Below are 10,055 nucleotides of genomic sequence, written 5' to 3' on the forward strand. Positions count from 1 at the left end.
GAGAGAGAAAGGGCAACAGAGGGAATGGAAGACAGAAGGGGAAGGAGGGGGAGGAAGAGGAAGGAGAAACAAAGTCAGGAAGGGAAAACCTCAGGAGAGAGAGAGTGTGGGAGGACTTGGGAAGAGGACTCGGTGGCTTCAAACAGAACAAGAGGAGGAGAGGAGGGAGCGATCCCGCTAATGAGCGAAAGTTTGGGAGCCGTGGAGGGTGGAGGTGGGGCTAAAATAAGATCTGACAGACCCGGGTCCCGGTATGCATCCTCTCCTTTCACTCCTCCTTCTGTCTCTCTCCTTTTTTGACTTCGATGCTCCCTCCCTTCTTCACCCAGTAACCCCCCACAAACCCCCTCCTCACCCCTCACCTCCCCCCTTCCTTCCGTGCAATGCTACATGCGATGCTCTGTGAAGTGTGAAAATGGCCATGCCGCTTCAATGTGTCAGATCCACGTTGTTTCCGTTTAGCACACTAACGGGGGAGACAGAGAGGATCGCGCCAAAAGACACCCAGCCAAAGCCAAGCAGACAGCTCATCTCCCTCTCTCTCTCTCTCCCTCTCTCTCCCTCTCTCTCTCCTGCCTCTGTCGGGTTTGCTGCTGCTGCTGCTGATAATTAGATGTTTTCACTCTGGAAATTGCATTTTACATATTAGACATTTTAGCTGACGCTCTTATCCAGGGCGACTTATAATGAGCGTGATGAGCTTCAATTTTTGGATCACCGAAAATGACAGGAGGCAGCCGTGAACGTGTTGCCCCATGCGCATTTTGCATTTGCCCTCTGAGAAACAAGTAACATGTATGTGACAAGGGTAAGCATTACTTAACAGTCGTTTCTGCTTTATTGAGAGAGACAGGGAGAGACAGGGCAGAGAGAGGGGATGACGTGCAGCAAAGGGTTCTGGGCTGCGGCTTTAAAAGGACGAGCATTTTTCAACTTGTAGCAAGTTTGTTGCAATGCATTTTGTAGGGCTATTTGCACCATCTGCTACTTTTCCACTGTTCTTTTTGGCATTTCCAAGGCTCCACATTGGCTGACTGGAGCCTTCAAATGATGCAGTCCCTGCTGGGTCCAATCACGAAAAAGCCTTAGAGGGGCAAACGGCTCGAGAAACTTAAATTGGTGTAAAAATCCAATGTAATGTACACTGATGATGCTGGAGGCAGAGTAATTGCTGGATACACCAAATCTCATGTCAATCCATGTGAGCCACTGAGTTTACATGGCGCACGCCTCGGCCCGCTGAGCCTCCAGGATGGGCTAATTCTGACCGTGCTGGGGCGCGGCGGGGAGATGCATCATCCCCCCCAAAGCCGGATCACTGATATCTGAGATACCATGTGTGACACACAGACAAATAAACTGGACGGAGGCCGATCCATACAGCTCCTGCTCAATTTCATTATAAAGGATTACATGCCTTAGGGACATGGCTGCATTTCCAGTAATATTTTTCATTTATGTTGTTATTGTCATTTAAAAAAAAAAAAAAAAAATGTTTTACATTAACTGTGGATGTGGTAACAGAATATTAATAATATAGTGAATGACGTGTGAGTTTTTAATTGTTGTTATACTGTTTTTTGTTCATACTGTTGTTCATAGCTTACTGTTGTTAACACATGAAATTGAAAATTTAAAATGAAATTTCATACTATTAATCATGACAAAGGACATAATATGCTGGCAATTACATATTCAGAAAGACAATGTCAGAGATTTTCAATTAAAAAAAAAACAAAAAAAAACAAGAATAACACAATTCAAGCTTATGCTGTTGTGTCACTGCTGAAATATTTGATGAAAATGAAAAGAAAGTTTATACCGTTGTGTAACTTTAAACCCACCTGTGTGTTACTTTCATGCCGACCGGCAGGGTTGAAAAGAACAAAGCACAACCTCCGTTCAGAGTCAAATTCTACTGAGGTCCTTCTGCATTTGTAAAAATAGCCCTTGGTATTGGTGGGAAAGGCATGTGAGCTGTTCATCACGACAAAAATGAGTTTAAATCTGTTATGTTATCTTTTAAAAATGTATCTGAAAAGTGTGACTTTCACACCAGCTCTCCCCATACGTTTCTGCAAACCACGGATAACCTCCGCTGAAATGTCACGGTAGCTTGAGCCACTTTCATTATCTTGTGTTTTGACTCAAACAAACTCAAACAAAGAAACAAACGTTTAATATGACAGGTAATTGCTTGCATAAGCCTACAGAGTAAAAAATGTGTGCGCTCCATATAAAACAAGGTAAGGTTAAAGCAAATAAAGATTCTAAATCAAACAAGCTGTGGTGTTAATTGTTAAGGTGTGGTGGAATGCAAATGAATAAGCCTGTGCAGGTAAGAAATTAGTGAAACTATACTGAAACTAATGCGGTGAGAAAGTGTGAATCATGAGGCAGTGTTAGGCTGTGTGGCCCTCACATCCGGATTGAGATGTTCCTCCAGAAGCAGGCATGATGTGGAGTGTGATAGAAGTCCAGTCAGTCTGTCCGCTGCGTCCTGACAGAATGACACTGTGTTACATAAACGCTCACTTTGTCAGCCACAGAGGCACTTGACAAACGTATGATGAGGTCTTAATCTGCCATGTTTATGTCTGTGTTTTGTCTCTGTATGTGTGTGTGTGTGTGTGTTTGTGTGTGTGCAGCATATCATATGCCTCCCGCTTGGTTTCCCTGAATAAGCGTGTGTAATGTAATCTAATTAGGCCTGCCTCGACACAACACGGACAAGATAAATGAACACGGCTCCACTGTTCGCACACGCAAACATATGTGCACACCCGTCACAGCTTCGTGTGTGTGTGTGTGTGTTTGCAGATGTGTGAGTGACAGAGGATAAAGACACATGGAAGTTAGTTGTTTCACATTAGTCAACTTGTCTTACCTTCAGTGCCTGCGCCCTTGAGCATTGCTGCTAAAATGAGGTGATTCTCTTTTTCCTTTCCTAGCACACATGCACACACACATGCACACACACATGCACACACATACATAGATATTCCCCAGGTTGCAGGAGCGGAGCTGTGGAACTAATCTGCAAAGTGTAATTTAAAGTGGAAGGGGAGGAGGAGGGAGAGAAAACTTGAGGAAACAACCCCAAGAGTAGAGCCAAACCCTCACACACACACCCAAGCACACGCTCACACACACACACACAGAGTAGACACAAGCAAGCATATGTGTGTGTGTGTGTGTGTGTGTGAGAAAGAGAAAGGGAGAACCAGAGACAGAGACAGGGAGCGGACTACAAAAGTGGTTTATTAGCATTTCCCATGTTCTACATGCATCCCATTGGTGTGTATTTGTGTATTTGTGTGTGTGTGTGTGTGTGTGTGTGTGTGTGTGTATTGTGCCCTAATTGGGGTATTCTATATTGGCTATTTTACTCCACCACATTAACTAACAGGGGTTGTTGTGGTGACCACCTGCTCCCTACACCACACACACACACATACACGCACACACACACACACACACACACACACACACGCACACACACACACACACACAGAGCTACTGGCGCTGACAGAATGAGAGCGCGCTGAGGAAGAGTGGCCTTAACACGCTAATTCTGCATCAACACCCTCCCACATACAAACAGAGCCACAGAGTCGGGATAGAAGACAAGGCAGCACTAGCAGATGGAGAGAGGAGAACGGCGTTATGGTGCCTTCAGGTGCTGTTGGAAATACGGCCACTATGGGGTTGAGGGCATGCGAACGACGCCAAGCGAGGTGGTAAATACAACTGGGAAAGCTGAAACGTCTGTGCATTCATCAGAATTACAAATGCCTGCTGCGTGGCTGAGGTTTGGTCAGACCAAAAGCACTTTATTTTAGATTCTAGTGCAGATTCTAAGGTTTCCACAGGTAGTAAACATGTCCCGCTGTGTTACAGGGAAAAGTGTATAAAATGACGCACAAGACATTTAAATATTTGCTATCTGATGTAATGCTGCAGCAAGAAAACAACAATGGCATCTGGGGTTTGAATGTTGTGATCAGTAATTTCCATTTCACATATATAACGTTGTCTTGACCTACTTTCTTTTTTCCACTTAAGGATTATATGAGACACTGAATTTGAATTGAAGCAGAGTAAAACATTTTGACCTGTGGCCAATTAGAACACAAAAAGTTAAAAATATCGGTTATTGTCAAAAAAAAGCCTTCACAAAAACACATCAGCTGGACTTTAATAAATCAATCCAAGCACGCCTGATGTGCACCATTTTCCTCTTTATTCATGCTGCTGCTGCACAAAGCCGTTCTGTGCCGTCTGATTTGAACACCAGCATCTGATACATAAAGATCGTCTTTGTCAACAGGGTCCATTCTGTTGCTATTTCTGTCCAAAAGCACTTGACCGCAGCAAACAATTTGTACTGGTGACTTCTGGACCTTCTGGATGTTGGAGTGTACGAGGGGCACTTGAAGGCAGCATTAGTGCTTGCCTGAGGTGATGGAGCAATTACAGTGCCATGTTGGATGGCTGTGATTTGACCTGCTGCAGCGCTTTATGGTGGTGATAATCTGTCTGAAAGGGCCTCTGTATGTTCAGCCGTACGTGTGTTCTATAACATGCAGCCTGTGGGTAAAGGCCATGAGTCACTGACAGGTCGACTGTCCTTAAGTGTCAACTGGGTGAGGCGAGGCGTGGTGTTAAAAAAAAAAAAAATACTTGGAATAAAATTACAAGCAAATAACATGAAGGACCTTTAAAGTCATAATGAACAGGCATTTATAGAGCCTCTTGCTTTCATGTTTTATGTTTGTCCAGTTGAAACATGTTGTTGGGGCATGGCCTAAAGGAATACTCTAACATGTTGGACAAAACACCCTTTTTTATATTTCAAATACACAAAACATTGTTTAAATAAAACAGCTTTGGACTTGCTGTAAGGTTTTTTTTTGTTTGTTTGTTTTCACTTTGATGGAGCCACGCTAATGACCCCCATAGACTTCAAGACTTCAAAATGCTACCCACAGGCACCAAACCTGGACGTACACAGGGGGAAAATGATATCAAACATTTTGTCCCAGACTGGGTAAATCAGAAAAAAAGGGTATTTTGCCCAAAATGCTGCAGTATTCCTTTAACATGGAGAGATCACTTTCAAAAGTGTGAACCAATGGATGATCAATTAGGGAGAGACAGGCAGTTTGATTTGATGGGAGCGGTGTGATTGTTAAAGAATTGATGACTTTATTGGCTGAAATTTTTGTTCATGCTCCCTGGTTCTGCAAGACATCACCACTGAGGGCCTTCTGTTATCTTAAATGGAGAGGTAACTAATAAACTAACTGTATCAATAAAAATTAATACATGCTTTATACATTTTATTGTGACTTTAAGTTGATTATTTAGTGACCCAGGTATAAAAAGTAATCATGGTAATCAAATGAGCATATTTTGCTAGTTTTCAGGCTTTTCCACTTTGTTCCCAGAAAACAAACACTGTTTAAGAAGTTTATGTGGCAAATAATTTTGGATGCAAGGAGTTTGAGTTCAGCTCTGATGAATATGATGTTCAGCGCCTACATTATTACATCTTCCCATGCACATATTCATCTAAATCATAAGCAGGTTTTTAGGTAAGTGAGTCCAGGGCAACCAAATGGACACTTTCAATGCGATTTGAATGAAATGAAAGACTATGATAGACCTGCTGACAGAAAGCAAAGCGAAAGAGAGAAAGACAGGGAGAGATTATCATTTTGTAGATGATGAGGAACGGAGAGAATTACAATTGGGCTGTAATATAGATTTGTTCATATGTGTGTTGCACTAAAGATGACACACATGCACGCACGCACACACGCACACCAGGATATTACCAAGGGAGGAAGAACAAACAAGTCGGGAGGCAGTAAGTCTAATTAGTCAGACAGCAGCTTATATAGACTCAGATTTATGCCTGCTGATACATTGATCCCAAAGATGAAACCAGTGGCACAGATCCACCCGCACTCACATGGGAAATCAACAGCGCTGAAGATCAATCCGGTCTTGTGGATTCACTGTGAAGCCCACCCATGTACAATCCATCCTTGTATGCCCATTGATAGGGACCGAGGTGAATGCCAAGTCATGGAGAACAGGATTTTCATCTGAGGAGCTCTGGGGGGTAAAAAATGAATTGGACTGGAGTTGATCACAGATGTAGTTCAGTATGAGCGCTGATAATTAGAGCAAGAATGATGATGTCTTACAAATGAGGCAAATTTCCCACCTTGATGAGGAGAAAAGGGGCTTAATTCATTGACTAACTGGGGTGGTGTACAGGAGGAAAATCATAGGGTCTCCCAACCAGCCCAACGGTAATTAAACACACTGAGCTGACCTAGATAAGCAGTAATCAAGGTGAGAGAGAGAGAGAGAGAAGAGGGGGGGGGCACACAACACCCACTCTCAATACTGCAGATTCCTCATTAAGACGAACTCTGTGGGATTCATTAAAAACAACGTGCTGTAAATGTCTTACTCAATCAAAACTACAGTCATTAAAATCAGACTGTGGACTCAACCTTTTGTGCATATGATCCCTTGATAAAAAAAAAAAAAAAAAAAAAAAAAAAACATCTTGAGATGTGAGATGCACAGTGAAATCGGGAACCGTCATACTGCTAAACTAATCAGGCATTTAATTGCCTTTGATTGCCCCGGTTTGGGGAATTCTTGGGGAGGATTGTTAAAACACCGGTCGGCTCCGGTTCCTGCAGCGGATGATGACAGACAGACGAGCTTCGGAGCCGGATGATGATGACAGAGGCTGAGGTTTCACCCTGGATGACGCAGATTGTAGCCGCACAGCATCAAGAAAACCTGAACGTGACCTCATTTTGCACTGATACCAGAGATGAGTTCAGTAAGGCCTTTGATTAAACTCCACTTACTATCACAAGATAAACAATCAGTAACATGAACAAAGAACACTTTTACTTTCAGAAAAATAAATATCTTTGTGCCGTTAAAACCCTTTCCCTATATAACTTTTCCAGCTTGATTTACTGTATTTACTGTGGTGTTTTCCATTAATTTGTTCATTTTAATTGACAAAATAGTGGGGTGATTCCTGGTTGAAGCCAATTTTTATGGCCAGGAAATTTAACAATAGCAAACTTCCAAGTGTTTTCCCCACAACTTTCCTCTTCAGCATCAGAAACAGCATTTCGACCAACATGGGACACAAAAAATCTTCACTGAGACCCAAACTGATGAAATTCCATTAGGGCAAAGCCAGAAACCCACCTTCGCCTACTCCATGGTAGAGAAACTAATGAAAGGACTCATTAGACCTTTAAATCCAGAGTTGGTGCTCAGAGTCGGTTATGGAGCAATGATAAAAAAATACACGTGCAAAGAACATGAAATTCTATTACAGGTTTTACAGACTGTTTGAGGGAGCTGTGATGAAGGTGGGACATCCACAACACTGACAGGCATACATCCAATATTCAGTAAAAGGCCAATATTAGCAAACCAGTGCCATGGCAAACTGATGTATGTTCTCGCTGCAGCATCATGGATTTGTGCCCAGCTCACAACCTTTGTCCCTCTCCCTCTTGTCATGGTTCCTTCTCTCTCTACTGTTTTCTACGTCAGAGACAAAATAAACGTGGATATGGCCGATGGCTGACTTGCGACAGATCCGCCCAGCCAGCCTTGCATGGAGCTTTGCCACCCAAAGAGGTTTAATTCAACACTGGCCGAGAAGAGGACTGCTGGCCTGGATTATCAAGTGGCTGGCACGACTCAGGCGCACCAAGGCCAGCAATCTGCTCGGCGGACAGAGTCCTCTCCAAGTATTGGGGACACTTTGCTGTTTGTGTTTGTTGTGGAAGAATGGCATTTATCAGGCTGAAGAAAAAGGAGGCCTTTACTGTTTGTGTTTATTCTCTACTCTACTCGGCCTCTTTGGAGTTAGTTGCCTAAAGAGGTACTCGGACTCCTCTTTGAGAAACCTTTGATTCTCCTCTCCTCTTCATCTTTCCCCTGTCATCCCTCGCTTGTTCGCTCCTCCTCATCATGCCTCCCAACACTAATCCAGATGTCGCACCTTTGAATCTCTGGCTGCTTAAGATTCAAATGCGATGCCTCCTTTCTCCCTCGTGACTTTTTTTAGCCCCGTCACCCTCTTCAGCCACGGCTTTGACTCCAATCTTTCTGAGCCTCTTCTGTAATTCAAATTCATTCCTATTCGGACAGAATCATCTCAGCGGGAATAAAAGTGGATGATGGTAATCAGGAAGACGGCGGGAGTGGTGCTAGAGTGTCAAGATGAGGCTGTAGAAACAGGCCTGAGTGCGTTCAGAGATGGGCGCACTGAATCCTTTCCATTGTGTCGTCAATACACAGAGGACAGTACACTTAATCCTAAACCAGACGCACAGATACAATCACCAGACATTCAGTGAAGCTTAGGCAATTGAAGGCTTGATGTGATTGAATGTGAATCGTGAGGACAAAGTCTGGCAACATGGAGTTATCGCCTCTATATTTGGTGTAGGGCTTTAGGGTACCAAGGACGCTCGGGTGTGGTAATCTAGAGCAGCTTTACATTTGAAGTTCCCCTGGTTAAACTATGGCTAAAATGTATGTTGATCAGTGGCACTAGTGCACCATCTAGTGTTAAAGAGGAGAACTGCATGTCATCCCTCACAAGGTGAGGGACACATGACATGAAACATTGCACAGGGTCAAAAATGTGCACAATTGTCACCTTTATCCACAGTAACTTAGATTTAATGCATGAGTGACCCCATGTGGGAGCTGAAGGCCAAACTCTGGCACAGTTGGTGCGCTTGAACCTTGAAAGCAGCATTCAAAGCAAGGCAAAGGTTGCTCTTACTAGTGTAGTCATACACAACAAGTCATTAACAGGGGAGAAAACATCCTCCTGGCATTCATACAAAAACAGACAATCACGCATTGACTGCCATTTTAAAATATTTATTAAAAAATAAAATAGAAAAAAATATACGATACATAAAAATGTTCAAAACAAAAGCCAGGCAGTGATTCCCTCTGGCCACCGCTTGCTAGGTGGCCATTTTGAGGGCCACTGCTCACATGAATCGGCCAGGACACAGAGGGGCCGCCACCTTCCTCTAAACGGCAGCCGCCAGTTTAAAATCCCTCATTGTATTGCAATGGGGTAGCGTTACATTGCATCTACATGTTCATGTGTACGCCAAAGTCTCAATGGTCCTGCTCACTCTGCTGATTCCTTTTCCCTCCCTCACGCCGATCTGGACAAGTGAAGGCAAGACGGCAGATAATGACTGCAGACTTTCTGCTTCCGACTATTCCCATCACAGTGCAATGAGAGACAAAATGACAGGGAAAAGCAAAACATGGAGAATGAGCAGTAGCAGGACCACTGAGATGTATAGAGATTTAAATCCATACAGACTTCTTATGATACTGCATGTCAGTCTTAGCTCTGTCAAATGGTAGGCAACTCTAACCCAGCGAACAACCGCTCACAGATTTCATTTTCAGCCTCACATCAATGCTGGTTCTCTTTTCTAAAATCAGACGTGGCTGTCAGGGATGCTGATTTGAGGACTTAAACAAGCCTGCAAAATTAGTCTTACTTTTCAACTTATTACGGGCTAGACTTGAATGGAACTCAGCATTTCATGGGCAATAGCGATCACCTCCCTATAGGTGGGAAAATCAGTGTGAATGCATATATCTATAGGTGGAAATTGAATGACAGCCTCCAAAAGTACATCTCTGAAAAGCTTTTGTGTTCCTGGTGGTCATTTTTTCCTTTTTTTTTTTTTTTTTTTTTTTTGGGCTGAAATACAAGAAGAATTTTTCTAGCTGGGGATTGACACTTAACCTTGAATCTTGGAATGCTGTGCCTGTGAGCCTTTTGCCAAAACATGAACCCCACATCTGAGACTGAAATGATGCAGGGTGGAGTTCTGACTGATGGATCAGAGTTGCCATGATAATAATAATAATAATAATAAAACAAAATACAGAGTAACATTAGTACTGAACACAGTCTCAGAAAAAGGTAGACTCAGTAGCGGACACTT

The sequence above is a fragment of the Myripristis murdjan genome, chromosome 11 (assembly GCF_902150065.1).
Source record: "Myripristis murdjan chromosome 11, fMyrMur1.1, whole genome shotgun sequence".
NCBI lineage: Eukaryota > Metazoa > Chordata > Actinopteri > Holocentriformes > Holocentridae > Myripristis > Myripristis murdjan.